General features: G+C 32.2%; 1 pseudogene; it reads left to right on the top strand.

The window, feature by feature from the left end:
• Positions 1–4,054: 4,054 nt before the first annotated feature.
• Positions 4,055–14,834, top strand: LOC128157144 (uncharacterized; annotated as a pseudogene).
• The last annotated feature ends 1,177 nt before the right edge of the window (positions 14,835–16,011 follow it).

Here is a 16,011-nt window from a genome sequence, read left to right as displayed (position 1 = left end):
TATCTTCCTTATTTTTAATACAGAAACCAACTTGATATATGTTTCTAAGCTCAAGGAATAGATGTTGTTATTATGGGTGGAATCCATTTACAGAATGACTAATGCAAATTTTTCTACATTTCCAATTGTTGCGGTCATTTTACTAAACATAAAATTCCCCTTATAAAGACAAGATTATGGGTTGTTGCTGTTTATGAAAACAAGTCAGATTGTTCTTTTCTTAAGGATTAAAAACGTTTAAGTATTTAAAATATTGATTTTGAAACATCAAACTGCTAAATTACAGAATAACTGATGCGTCGACTACCTAAATTGTTTATATATGGTAAAAAAAATAATTTTCCGGTCAATTCAGTGATGAAGTCTTATATTTGTCAGATCGTCTCTATTGTCCCTTTCGTCTAGAATGTTGCTGAATATTAGACTGTGAATGTGAATCTTAGAAGGTTAAGAAAGAATATAATATTTATTTATGATTTTATACTTTCAGGTATTGGTAGAAATTTACTTTGTTCAAATCCTAAAGAATGAGAAGGAACGAGATTTTAAATTTTAAAGAACCAGCTTTTCGAAGAAAACGAAATACGAGATTAACAAACACCGTCTAAACTTGCAAGATTCCTTCTTGTCTTACATTGTTTGTTTTCCTTTCTCTGTTTAGGGCTTAAAATGTTGGCTTCAACCTTCATGGGTTTTGATAGATCTATGCATGAAATATCGTGTATTTTGTCGCAATGCTTCTTCCTCTATGTAATTGTCCCCCGCCGCAACGCGGAGCGGGGACATAGAAATGCCGGGCGTCCGTCCGTGTGTCCGTCCGTCACACTTTTTTGTAAGCGCTCTCATGCATACAAATTTTGACGGATTTTCATTAAATTTATACCAAATGTTTATACCACTATTACCATGGTCAAGTTCGAAAATCAGCATTGGTCGATACTTTATGTTGGAGTTATGGGACTTTGTGACCTAAATGTAAGCGCTCTCATGCTTACAAATTTTGACGGATTTTCATTAAATTTATACCAAATGTTTATAGCACTAATACTTTGGTCAAGCTAAAAAATCAGCATTGGTCGATACTTTTTGTTGGAGTTATGGGACTTTGACCACAATAATGACTGTTTTATCCAAAAATTGACCTTGTACGCGCTCTCTTGCCTACAAATTTTAACGGATTTATCATACTTTTTTGTAAGCGCTCTCATGCCTACAAATTTTGACGGATTTTCATTAAATTTATACCAAATGTTTATACTACTATTAACTTGGTCAAATTCGAAAATCAGCATTGGTCGAGACTTTTTGTTGGAGTTATGGGACTTTGAGACCTTGTAAGCGCTCCATGCCTACAAATTTTGACGGATTTTCATTAAATTTATACCACATGTTTATACCACTAATACTTAGGTCAAGTTCTTTTAGATTGTAGTATTTCGGATATATTTGCCACAGGAAAAATAGAAAAAAAATGGGTGGTGGGGTTAAAAAATGTTCCTCCCCACACATTTAATTCTGGAACAGCCCTGAATGTTTGAAAATATTGCAATTTCATATACAGTATACTAGTATACTGCTTGACCGGCGGGGGACCCAGGAATTCTATTCTTTTTTTCAAATAGATGTATATTTATGAAATCAAAATTTTGAATGTCAATGTATAAATGATGAACATTTATCAAATGATAAAAAAATCAAATTGCTTTACTATGACCATTTTTCTGATGTTTAAAAAAAAGTTGGTCCGTCTAAAAGGTATTTCTGAGCTAAAATGCCCCTATGCCTGGGGAAGGAAACTAAAAATATGTTGTACAATAAATCAATTAATTATCATCTACTATAATTGTAAATCGTATTTATTTTCATTAAAAACCCCGGAAGAATGAATAAATCAAGAAAATCGATCGCTTAATTCAAATTTCCCGCCGCCATGGGGGCTGCCATTGAACTTTAATCTATGACGTCACACCATCTATTCCGGTTTGTCTTATCAACATAACATCAGTAAATCACGATATTCGCTCTAAATGACAAGTTCTTGAAAATTTGAAACAATATTGATTTGAGACCGTTCCTTTACCTTTGCAAACTACAAACTAACGTCAAATGGAGCATGTTCGTTGAAATCTTATAGTCTGTCACTTTCATGAGTTTTAAATTACATCATCTTTTTATGTTGTTTTAAAGAAATGGTCATGACATTTTGAGTATTGAAAATAAACTTTCTACATAACCAGTATACATAATGGTTGATGCATTGGCGCACATTCTAACAACCTCGCGCACCAGCTTAAAATTTGCAATACCATGCAATGATATCAATATCCTTATTCCAGAGTTGGTAGGTCTTGGACGATACATGCTGGCTCTGCATAAGAGTTCTCAAAATACCTTTTTTCTTCTTATATGTATGGTTGGCATTGTCACCTTCTTTGTGTTCTTGAGCATTTCTATAGGAGAGGCGCATTTGATACATGATACTTCTACGGGTCAGTTCATGCAGCCTTTACTCATCTAACTTTGGAAAGTCCACACTATCACCAACTACCTTTTAACTCAACCAGCGGTCTGTACCTCAACCTGCTCGTTCGTGGATGGTAAATAGTATCTTAGCTTAAAATAGAGAGAGGCTTAAGTATTTAATATGACAGAATTTCAAATCACCGAACAACACGAATTACTGAAATTCAAACAATTATCATTTTCTATTTTTATGCATTTAAATTATAATAATATCCAGTGGAAAAATAATGCAAATAAATAATTGAATCCTGTACAATGTACTGTTACATTTTGTGTTATAAATTGCATTAATAAACATTAAGAATTGCATTAAAATCTTGGGGAATTCTGAAAAAAATCTAATTTTTGCGAATTATCATATAATATTTTTCTTCTGGCTAGTGGGTTATCTTTGAATTTTTAACATTTATGTTATCTATTTGTTAAACGACATTTGCTGACGTTACGACTGAGGTGTGTACGTACTACATTGCATGGAATACTTGCTTATTTGACGTGATGATGAAATGCATATTTTATATCACTGTTATCATTACATTTTAATAACAACGGGAAAGTTGTTTATTGTTACGAGTTATTCAAAAAGTACAATGTTTCTTCATATAAAAAATGGTAACAAACAAAACAAGATACTTTGATATAGCAATGAAAATTATTGATTCTTTTAAATGAATTTATAACGTCATAATTTGGCCGTTCAAATGTTTAACAATATATGCGTGAAATGTTATCTTCAATTGTTCTTTTTCGGTATGTAAATGCTACATGTATATTTTTGTTAACTGAGAAATGTCATAATTTTGGATCGGATTAGATTCTTATTCCAGGTACATGTACCATAATGTTGTTCAACTGGATTAAAAGATCTCAAACTTTAAATGTTTCGTGTTTGGGTTTTTATTTAGTAAGCGTGTACTTGAACAAATTATACTTATAAAGATTTTTTCTCTGTAAATGGGTTTGGAACCTTTATTATTATAAATACACACAGTAAGTTTGTACACTTAGTATAGTATTTCAGTAGTACGGGACTAAAGAGTTGCAGAAAACACATGACATTGTGACAGTAACGTGTCCGATAACAGATAAGTTCAATTTATTTTACTCTATAAAAATTCATTTTCATTATTGAAATACATTTTGTCAGCCCCAGTTTAAGGACTTTGCTAAATTCTGCACTCAATTGCATCGCATATTCGTTTTCATACTGCAATAACACTGTTCCATCAGGCAAAACAAATGTTGACATGGCGTGTTTTGAAAGTAAATGAATGATTTGCAATGCAATTCATTCATCTTCTTAGACCCTCAAGTAAACAATATGTTTTTTTCAGTTTGCATCACTCAATGAATTTGTCACTCATTATCATATTACTATCGTATGTAATGTTATGTACATTTTAAATTGATTGACAATGTCATTAACTATAGATATTGTTAATAAATCAATTTTTTTCTACATGTAATGAGTCTATTTATCAATGCTTAATTATTTTGCGCATCATGCTTAGGCACGGAGTACAGTTTGTATTAAATGGACAGATATTACACTTAGTCTTCACAATTCGAAAAATTTTCACAAAAAGATGCAAGCAAGACTTCTGGCCGGTTGTATGCTTATACTCTTGTATACCATACAAACTGTAACAGGTAAGCAGGGAAACGTCTAATTGTGAACTTTTGAAAAACTACTTATAGATCTTCTTTTCAAGTTTTTCTATTTATGATTTTGTTGGTCTTATTCAATATATAAACTTGTTATCGCATCATTTTTGATTGACTGTTGTCCGTCTGTTCGTCCCTACGTTTGAAAACTTTTCATATTTTGGCATTTTTCACTAAAGGCGACACTAGATGTATACAAAAAGGAGGAAAGTGTCAGGAGAACTCCAAACCGTGTGATAATTACCGAAGGGGGTTGTGTAATGGTGGACGAACTAGACAGTGCTGTATTTCCAACCAAGGTTCTGTTTTTTTTATATATATATATAAAAGCAATCAAAGTATTCAGGATTGTTATATTTAGTTTGAGAATATATAATAAGTAAATATACTCTTATTTAATTTTTTGTATAAATAGTCGCTGACAAACCTTGCACAGATAAAGGAGGTAAATGTCAACAGACCTCCGTGTCCTGTAGCGGGACATACACGAGCGGATTGTGTGGAGGATCAGCGTCCAGGAAGTGCTGTGTTTCTCAGTCAGGTAATCGCTGGTTTCAAATGAAATCAAAGTTGCATTTCTGTGTACTTTTGTAACTTATGCATGCAGGTTTTACTAATCATAACACAAGAGGCGAATCTTTATGAAAACTTAATTTGTTTATATTAACCTGAAATCTTTAATCAGATAAAAAAAAATGTTTCAATTATACTAGAAGATACTTAAGAACTTATGTCCCATCATTTCATATCGAGAAAAAAGAGAAAGGAAACCAAAAGCTTATAGGATTGCTTTTTTCATCATTAATTATAAAGTCATCAAAATAAATCAATCAACTCCATTGTTTTAGGAACAGGGAGTTGTAGTGCAGCAGCAGCGGCAGTAGCATGCAAGATTAAAAACTCACCAAAGATTACCTTGATAGAAAAAAATCCGTCTGGAGTGAATGATGGTGCAGATCCTTACAGCAATATAAGAGATTCATGTGCTGGAAAAGTAGCCAAGCGATCAAGGTGATCTTTTAAGCAGATTTTGAAGTTAGCGCCGTTGAGTGTATAATCGAAGAAAAAAGGGATATAAAATAGCAAGAAAATCCTTGATTATACCCCCGTCCACCACCGCAAACAAAATTGGGGAGGTTAGGATATAGGAATTACCTTGTCCTTCCGTCCATGTGTCTGCGCAATAATAATTTTCTAGCAGAAAATTGCAGATAGGGCATCCCTATTGTACGGATAACTCCTCTTACAGTTTTCAAGATGTGAATTTGTTGCTTTGCAGATCATTTTGTACATGTACCATAGTTGTACCTATTACTTGTATTGAGTTTTTAATAGCTTAGGAAAAATAATACTTGTTGAACTTATTAATTATTTTGCAGAATATTGTATAAAGAGTACTGTGAACTGTACTCAGTACTCCAATTGTCTGGATAGGTAGGATTTATCAATTCAGGGTTGTCGAATTGATTATGGATACCGTTCACATAAAACAATACCCGGTTTGCTGTCAAATTGCTGTCAGATCCTTTGATCCGCTCACTTAGATCGCTACACTAGTATCTCCTTGTAGCGATCTAAGTGAGCGGATCAAAGGATCTGATTTTAATCAGATTGAAAAATTCATAACTTACCGTACATATTTATAGAAATTGAATTTTCCTAATCTCTGCAAGGGCAGACTCTATTAAAAAATTCCAAGTGCAAAAAGTTTATTTAGTCGACTACATACATACTCCCGAGTTTATAAGTTTATGTCAGCCTCATAATAATTTTAGAATACGTATTCAATGTAGTTTATATCGATCAAACTTGTTAAATTCACCTCAGTTATGGATGGACTACCTAAAATGCACTATGTAAAAATCATGTTTCTGTGTTTATCAATTTGAACCAGAGCATGTGTTATTAAGACAGTTTTACAGATTTTATTAAGTAATATATCTGTTTCAGTATAGTGGCAATTACATAACATGTATATCTTTTAACAATGTATTTCAGTTATAAGTGTGACGAAGGGCAGGCACCAGGTGGCTCTACCTGTCTGGACTCGAAAATTCTACAATATATTTACGACTTGGGAACTTCTACCAAATACCCATTTCAGGTAAAACTGTATATTCAATTGAATTATTACAGATTTATATGTTCCTTCTTTTTGGGGTTAAATTTAAAAATCTATTGATTACCATTTGCGTGCGGTATATTTCAACAATTAAATTGTACAATTGACAATTTATCGGGTATTTTGTGTGCGTGAGGTGTTGGGGTGGGGGTGAGGAGGGGTGGCGTGTTTTTTGTAAAGTAAAGTTTTGTATTACCAAACCATTTCCCGAACTGTTTACTTACATTCCTGTAGCTTTGTTCTAACTGGATACCTAAATTTGTGCATAAAAAAAATATTCTCTTTGTTAATTTAAGGTAAACGCCATTGCTGGAGCGTGTCACAAAATTGGATCAAAGCATTATAACGGAAAAGCTGTTGATATTCAACTTGAGAAAAACAGTAGAGAAAAAGCAGCACAAGAAAAGGCCTTCAGAGATGAATGTACAAAACATGGCGGCTGGTCTCACGGCGGTGATCATGTTCATTGCCAAATAGGTACACACATATAGATTTTATATCTATTCAAACCAGACACGTTTCGAGGTATACAACAAAAGAATCGGCAGATACTAGAAAGAGGTGGAAGGATTGTACAAGAGGGGCCTTGAGATATCTTGTCAGGTCTATGCTTAAGTTGGGGGTAGCAGACGAAACGGCAACATAAACCTCATTCCGGGGGGGGGGGGGGGTAGATTTGGACCTCTCCAAATCTTGAATAACAAATTTGTTGTATTTAATATAAGAAAGCTGATTTGATCAATTATGATTATTGTTGCTCAGGTGAGCAATGTGACCTCTGGATTGCTTGTAAGTTTGGCCTCTCATCTTTGAAAACGATGCTACATGCCTCCATACAATTTAGAGTTCAGTATGGTAAAAGGGTTTATATGCCTTGGATTCTTATTCAGATAAAATGGTTTACGGAACTAAGATCAGACACAATCCAACTCATATAACCGATTTCTATAGGCATTTCTTTATTGCATAAACATATACCATATTCAAATTAGGTTAAACAACAGGTCTTATGTCATTGATTCCTTATCGAATGCACCTTAAATAAAAAGAAAAAAAAGTTGCAGTGTTCAAGGTTCTGTATTTATCAGTTAAAATGCGAAGCATATTTTCTGATCTTAGAATCTATTTCTTTTATTTCCGCAGTCTGTATACCTTAACACACTCAAAATTTTATAGCGATGTTTTAAATGTTTCTTTTTATAGAACGTAAACTAGGAAGAAATAGGATGCACGACCAGACATAAACAATCTTTGTCATTGATGTTTAAACAATATTTTGGTGAGAATACTATGACAGATGTATTTATAAAAATGATTTCATGGGTTTTTTTTTTCTATTTTGCAGTTTAACTATTATTCGTGCATCGTCCTGCAATCCCTATATCCTGCAAGAAGATAGCGTATGACCTTAAAGGCAATCTATAGTTATATTTAAAAATAAAATTTATAATTTTACTACTTTTCATCTTATGATTACCAAAAAAGGAATTATGGTTTCTCTTCTGTTAAATGCTAATGTTAAATGCCACTTTCTTATGACAACGTGAAAAAGCACGCCTAAAATCAAAGGTCGTATTAAGGATGACGTTAAATCCATTAATGGCAATGAAAAGCCATCTATTGTATGTTATAGACCTTTGATTTTAGTGTTATTTTTCTCTTTCTAAAAAGTAGGTCAATGACCTACTTTTTGAGTTTATGGTCATTGAATATATTTTGAAAATCAAGGAAAATCTCATAAAATTGTTACCCTATGATTGAGATTTTCTTAATTTTGAAAATATTACAAACAATTTAACACTTTAAAATATGAAACGCAGTTTATGAATGGTAGTGGTACTAAATAGATACAAAGCATTTAATTTCAGAAACAATTTTAGAAAATTATTCCAATCTGAATTTCCGCTATCAGTTTTCAAATCCCTACCCATTTTTGATCCAATTTTACAAAAAAATTGAATGATGATATTACAAAAACATTTATAGTATTAAACTACTTTTATCGACCTTATTCTGTTGGCATAAAAGTTATATGAGGTCAATGATCAAAGTTTTGAGATATGGTGTCTTTTATCGGTTATCATCATTTTTTTTTTATTTTTATTTTTTTTTTTTTTTTGCAATTCATGCCATACGATTATTTCTATGAATAAGTCAGGTAAAACCAACAGAAAATATGCAAAATTATATAGACTGAAATGTAAAATTTTATTTTATAATATTAGAATAATACTGCCAAAAATGTTTTAGCGGAAAACAAAATCGGCAAAAATTTATCCGAATTTCCTCTGCTTAAATTCTACTTTATAACAAGCCAATTAAATTAGAAATTTATTTTTAAAAAAAACCTTAAAAATCAAAATAAACAAGAAAAATTACGTTTATTAACTTTAAATAGTAAGTTTTTATTTGAGTCCAATTTAATCGAGATTTTTTATAAGCGATATTAGTAAAGTAAAACATTTTTATCATTTTTTAAAAATATTTGTATATTATAAGAAGTATTCAATTTATAATATTTATAGAAGTAAATTAATGAATATAGATTAAACAGCACTCTAAATCATTGATAGCATTACAATTTTACCCTCAGACAAATCCATTGGTCAAGATGACATAAGCCATGAAATGTTGAAGAGCATAATGTACATGTATATAATTGCTATTCCTTTGTGTTTATTATGTATCAAATTATTGAATGATTGGATTTTCCCATGCTCATGAAAAATATGATTGTTCTTCCCCTTATTAAGAAAGACGTCTGAACTGATTAATTACCGACCTGTTTCACTTTTGAGGGTCGGGAAGATAATGGAGCGCATAGTATTTTAAGTTATGTATAAGAACATTTTGTTTTCATGACAACGATCTTTTTTACAAATATGAGGCAGGTTTTAAACGGACCATTTTACAGTATACCAACTTATCGAAACTTGAGATTGTATTTTAAAAGCCATTGATGAGGGTAAAGTGTCATGTGTAGTTTTTTGCGATCTGTCTAAAGCCTATAATCATATGTTCATATGTTAATCAAAATAATAATATAAAATTTATATATTGGATCATATCATACTTACAATATATATCATATAATGCAATAAAATACCGTAATAAACAATGATGAGATATGATATTGTAACATAAGATATGACATTGTATTGTATTATACATAATTGTATTTGATCACGTAATACAATATTATACAAATATTGACTGGGGTTGAGGGCAACATTGATTGTGTTAGCCCCCGAGGGACGAAATATTGCCCGACGCGAAGCGGAGGGCAATATTTTCGTCCCAAAGGGGCTAATATAATCAATACGCCGGGAGTATAGCATAAGCTCCCCTTGACAACGTCTCGGTGAGATAAAAAGGTTACCGAAAATCCTTCTCTGCATGATTTTTCAAAATTGCCTCGTTCAACTTTTGTTAAGCCGTTAGCACCTTAAAAAAACTTTTTCTGAAAACTTTAAATATACGACATCTATATTATAGTAGCAAAAGCACACAAAAAGTTAAATCTAATGAAAAGAATTAAACTGCAAATCACTTTCTGTTATGTACATATATATCCTTTATCAGGCAACATTACTAATCAATCTTTTTATATTGAATTTTACACTTTTTACATGTTACAATCATGGGACTCGAATGTAGCTGATATATGTACCTGACTAATAATAGTTCACCATATTTCTCAACAAGAAGTAAATGAACATATGTTGGCATATAAAACCAATTAATTCAAAAAGTCAACAACTTAAAACTAAATGTACTTTGACACAGCTAAGCTTCAATGGCAATTCCCCCTGTACCTCTGGCCTTCTCAGGAATTTAAACAAAGCATGGTACTCTTTACATCCTTGTCTCACGCAGTCCAAATAAATTGATCAGTATATAGCTATAGAATATAATATTTTTTTTAAAAATAAGCAAGATAAGCAACCCTTTGTTTTGGCAGGTCAATTTACAATCCCTGGCATGAATTTATGTTAGAGGGGATACCATACATTAACGCTGTCAGTCAGGTCCCAGAAAGAATGAAGGGAACAGATTAAATGTTAACCACCAGTTTGTATACGCAGTTGACAGGTATTAACCCTTTTACTCCCGTCCTATAAACATATAACTATAGTGTTACCCAAGAGAATACCAATATCCTATTTCTATTGTAAGGTAGGGGACAGTTTCGAATAAAGTATCCGTCAATATATTTGTAATAATGAGAACTGCAGAAAGATTGGGTTTCAATATTTCACTAATATTCTCTCAAATAGCTAGCGAAAAAAAAATAAAAATAAATAGCAGGAAGTTCGATATTTCGCGTCCATATTACTTTTTGAACCCTCCTCTGACAATTGGAATTGAAAGTCAAAAGAATGATTTTATGGCCATATTTTAAATCCTCTCTCTTCAAAGAGAAATGAAAATCAAAAGATGGAATTAATACTTCGCGCCCAATATATTTGAACATTCTCTCCAATGAGAATTTAAATTCAAAATCGCACTTAATATTTCGCAGCCATTTTTAACCCCCTTTCCATTAGCAGTGAATATCAGAAGGGGGGGGGGTCAATATTAACCAGCCACATCTTTTATCTTTAACCCCCTCGTCAATAAAAAAGTAAAAAACCAAAGGGAGTTCAATATTTCGAAGCCATAATATTTTGAATTTTCTGTCCAATAGCAAAAGAAAATCAGAGGGGGTTTAATATTTTAAACCCGCTCTCCGATGAGAATAGAAGAGAGTGGGGTCGGGCTTAAATATTTTTGGACATCTTGAATCTCATAAACAGGTACATGTAGGCACCATTACTTCAGTAGATCTTGATCTTTAGTCTTTAAATATCAAGGACGGTTCTGACTAAGCTGAAGTGCAGTCATTTTTTGTATCGCATATTCTTTCATGTTGGGATAAAACTGTGTCATTTAGGCATATCAAATGTTGACGTACTGTGTTTAAAAAGAGAATGAATGATTTGCAACGCAATTCATTTCATTTTTTAAGACCTTGAGTGAACAATATGTTGTCTAATTAGCACCGGTACCATTTCATTTTCATGTGACTAATCGTTTGTTTTGATCATTTTAAATTGCTCAGCAGTATAATTTTTTATATATTTATTTTTTAAAAATAAGTCCATTTATCAATGCTGAATTATTTTGCGCATCATGATTAGGCCTGACTTATATAAAACGGACAAATTTGAATGACACAACAATAAATTGAAAAATTGTCTCGAAAGATGCAAGCAGGAGGTCTTCTGAACGGCTGTGCGCTAATACTTTTATTTATCATACAGACTGCAACAGGTAAGTAGGAACACATCTAATTAATATTTCTAATATCTTAATTAAAATGTTTATGAGTTGCAGTTTTAATGTTGAAATTTTTTTGTACAAAAATGTTGTTGTCCTTTAAAATGACAAAAGAATCATGGCTTTAAATTTTCTGTTAGACTTATATTTGTGGAAAAGGCTTTTAAGAACTTCAGCCTTAATTGGATCAAAATTGAATTTTTTTGTCGTCCTGTACAAAATTTGATCTGCTATATATTCCTTAGAACAGTAATCTTTCCTCTGACAAAAATGAATGGTTTTTTTTTCAAATCTTATTTATCATAAAAGTTTAAGTTACATGTAGACTTGTTATACTAGCAGGTTTTAGCAGCAAATAAAATTCTGAAAAATACAGCTCATATTGCTTTAAAGAAACGACTCATGCATTTTGTTTTAATAATAGTTTTTATCTATATACATGTTGCAAACTTGTTAGCCTTATAAGCATATGTATTCGACATTTTCTGATAATTGTTTATTTGTATTCATCACAAAAGGCGACACAAGATGTATACAAAAAGGAGGAAAATGTCAGGAGAACTCCATACCGTGTGATAATTACCAAAGTGGGTTATGTAATGGTGGACGAACTAGACAGTGCTGTATTTCCAACCAAGGTTCTGTTTTTCTAAAATAATAACCCAAATTTGTCCAGTGTTATTCTTTTTTGCTTTGAAGAAAGTGGTTAAAAGATAAAATCATTAATTGTTCATTTTTGTATAAATAGTCGCTGATAAACGTTGCATGGATAAAACAGACCTCCGTGTCCTGTAGCGGGACATACATGAGCGGATTGTGTGGTGGATCAGCGTCCAGGAAGTGCTGTGTCCCACGGTCAGGTAGTTACAAATGTACATATTTTTGTGTCCAAAATTCTTTCGACGATTTCTTAATGAGAGACATGAAATATTTATTTGGTAAACAGTATAAGCGTGTTTTGCTAAAACGTAGAACGGAAAAAGAAACGGAAAACTACTATGACGTTTATCGCCTAAATATTGTATAGATTGGATACATCATTTCTTAACAATTTATGAATGACTATTATCAAAAGGTTACTTAATTATTTGAGGTCATTCTTACGAATGTTTATCAACTAAAACATTGTGCGTTTATTTTGTTAAATAAAGTACGAAACGGAAAAATGAAGTGTACACACATTGTGATTAATTAAGCTTAGCCTATTAGAACAACTTTCTAATTATTTCCCTTTTGTAATATTGTTAGAATACTAGTGTAGGACAGTTGGTTGATGCGTTTGGTTGTGGTTTTCATGACTTCGAAACGTGCAGAGGATTTTGAATTATTTTAAAAAGTTCAAACTTGATGTACTCTCACCGACATCGAATATTTAATGATCCATACTATTAAAAAATTATTGATAGCATTATTGATATCAAACTCAATATTTACAAGATACCAGGGTCATTTGCTTTTGAAAACAGCTCGTTCGGGAAACACAAGACAACTAAGCCGGGATCAATGCTTTGATGATAAAACCAATATGTCAAAGTGACTGGAAAGAGTTTTTCTTAAATTGAACATGTTGTGCAAATGTGGTTAAATCTTCATTTTATATTTCACGGGATTAGGGGAAAACAAACGAGAAAAAAAAATTAAAAGATTTTAGTGAAAAAATATGATGGATTTAAATATTCAGTGTCAGGGTCATGTCAAATAAAAGTTGTTGTAACGAAGCAAAACATCATGAACGCCTTACAGTTGGAAAACACACAACTGTCAATACACAGTATCTCTTTTTGCGCCGAAACTTGTTTCTCCGATTAGCTACACTCTACGGCTCTCCAAAAATAAGACATTGTTAATGTACGACAGTTAATATCTTTGCTACATATGTAATGTGTCAGCGAACGTAGTTAAGTATCAAAACCAACACGATGTCATCTTTGATATGAGGAAACCTAAACATGTATATAAAAGTTAAATAATTGTTATTAATGTAGTTATTAAAATACATTCAGCTCATTTTTGGACAGTAATATTAATCATTTGCACTAACTTGTAGTGTTTATTATTTCCATTTTAGCATCAAGTGGAAAATTATGGTAAGCTTGATTTAAATTAAATGTGTTTGTCGTTAATTTTAGACTACATGTGTAATTCTTTCTTGCGGTGTGATTATATATGTTTGAAATTCTTATAATTTTTTATCATTTATCAAATATTCATTTTATACGTTTATGACTTAATTTCATACATTACATATTATTATAATTATACTATTATTTATGAAATGTTGTATTACCATTATTTTGGATTCAAACTTGTCAGATTCAAACAGGATTTTTTTCTAATACGTAAATTTTAAACTATCAATATGTATTTGAATCTAATGCAAAAATAAGGAATTAAAATACTTTCAAACGTTCATACTATACGTGTCATTAAAATAACGCAAGCTTTATATTTTCAAGACAATTCAAAAGTGCCGAAAAAGAAATGACATTATGTTAAAATTTATTGGGAAAAAAATCAAATATATAATCTAAGCTTTTTTTCAGCTTGTTTCAACTGCACTGTTACTTTTGAATGCATTTTTCAGTACCGACGCTAACTTTCAAACTGTTGGAAGAGTTGTGTTTGGTGAAGCCAGAGGGGAAACGGCAAGAGGGCAGTTAGCAGTTGCATACAGCATTGTCAACAGAATAAACCACTCGGGGTATCCCAATACGCTTAATGCAGTTGTCAACCAAAAGACTGCTGGTGGTGCTTACCAGTATGAAACTTTGGGCGTAGCTGCTCACACAAAAGCTTGGAACGTTGCCAAAAAAGGAAACACACAGGAATATAAAAATGCTATCAAAGCCTCTAGTGACGCCTTGTGCGGTAGAGTCAGCGATCCAACGACATGCGCAACAGACTACTGCGCATATGATCCGTGTTCTGCAACAAACTCTAATAAATATTGGACGGCAACCAACAAAATCCAAATCGGACGTCACTACTTTGTTTGCCGTGTAAAAGCCAGCGGTTAATTCGAATACTTTTTTTTGTTTGCTGGTGTCGTAGACTGAATTTATTTTATCAAATTAAATTATAGGTAAACGACTAAAGGCTGATTAGTTTAGTGCCAGATAACCAACTATATATACAAGTTTGTTTTTGGACATGTTATTGATGTATAACTGGAAATATATCTCTTTTTTAAATTAAAATTTAAATGACCCAGTTTGTTGATGATTTTAAGTTATTTTTTTGAAAGTCAAAACTACGACAATCAGAAATATACAAATTGTCACTGTAAGGTTTTGATACAGGTTAATGTTTTACAAAATTAAATTTAAGACATATAATGAAAAATGACAATAACAAACTATATCAACCGTATCAAAAATCCATAAAACGAAATGCAAATTCAAAACGGAGCAACACGGACCTCTAAAAAGATAGAGGTAGCAACAGGTGTCTAGGAGGAGTGAGCATCATCTGCTTACCGGTCACACCCACCGTGTGCTCTTTGTCGTAATTGGGAACGAGAGGCCCATGAGCCACATCGCTCAGCTGAGCAACAATAGGCATGACAAAATCAGCTTCATGGAGTCATAATACAAAATATTTGGACAATGTGGTATAATACATGTTGATCCTGTATAAAAAAAAAAATCAGTTTCTCTCTGAATATTCTTACATTTATAATCAAGTCCCTTTTCTAACCTGATGATTTTATAGTCATATCACATTCAGCATTGCAGTTCTCAAAAGACCCCAAAACAATTGTTTATATATACAGGATATAAACCTTCATCAAACTCTGAACCCTTGTGAGGCCCAATAATCGTCCAGGGGCCAAAGTTTAAACAGTTTTAAAGAATCAGCAATATGTAAAAATGCTTGCGTTTAAGTAAAAGCATATATAATAACATTTCAATTTTTGTATATAATTGAAATGTTTTCTTTTGTACAACTGGATCCCCAAAGTGACCCCACCCTTCATTTACACTAAATGAAGTTACTTTCACTAAAGTTACAGCTTTTCTACGCAAATGTTTTTTTTTTAATTAAAGGATTTTAAAAAAAAGATTTACTCTATATATTCCTATGTGAAAAGTCGACCCCCATGTGGCCGCACCCTCCCCCCGGGGGTCATGATATTCACAACTTTGAATCTACACTATCTTAGACTGCTTCCACATAGGTTTCAGTTTTCCTAGCCAAATGGTTCTTCAGAGGAAGATTTTAAAGATATATTTTGTATATTCCTGTGTAAAAATTCGACCCCCATTGTAGCCCACCCTACCCCCGAGGTCATGCTTTTCACAACTTTGAATCTACATCACCGGCGGATGCTTCCACATAAGTTTCAGTTTTCCTGAGAAGAAGATTTTTAAAGATATACTCTA

Source organism: Crassostrea angulata, chromosome 1 (assembly GCF_025612915.1).
Source record: "Crassostrea angulata isolate pt1a10 chromosome 1, ASM2561291v2, whole genome shotgun sequence".
NCBI lineage: Eukaryota > Metazoa > Mollusca > Bivalvia > Ostreida > Ostreidae > Magallana > Magallana angulata.
Note: the sequence above shows the minus strand (reverse complement) of the source record. Positions and strands in the feature narration are given on the sequence as shown.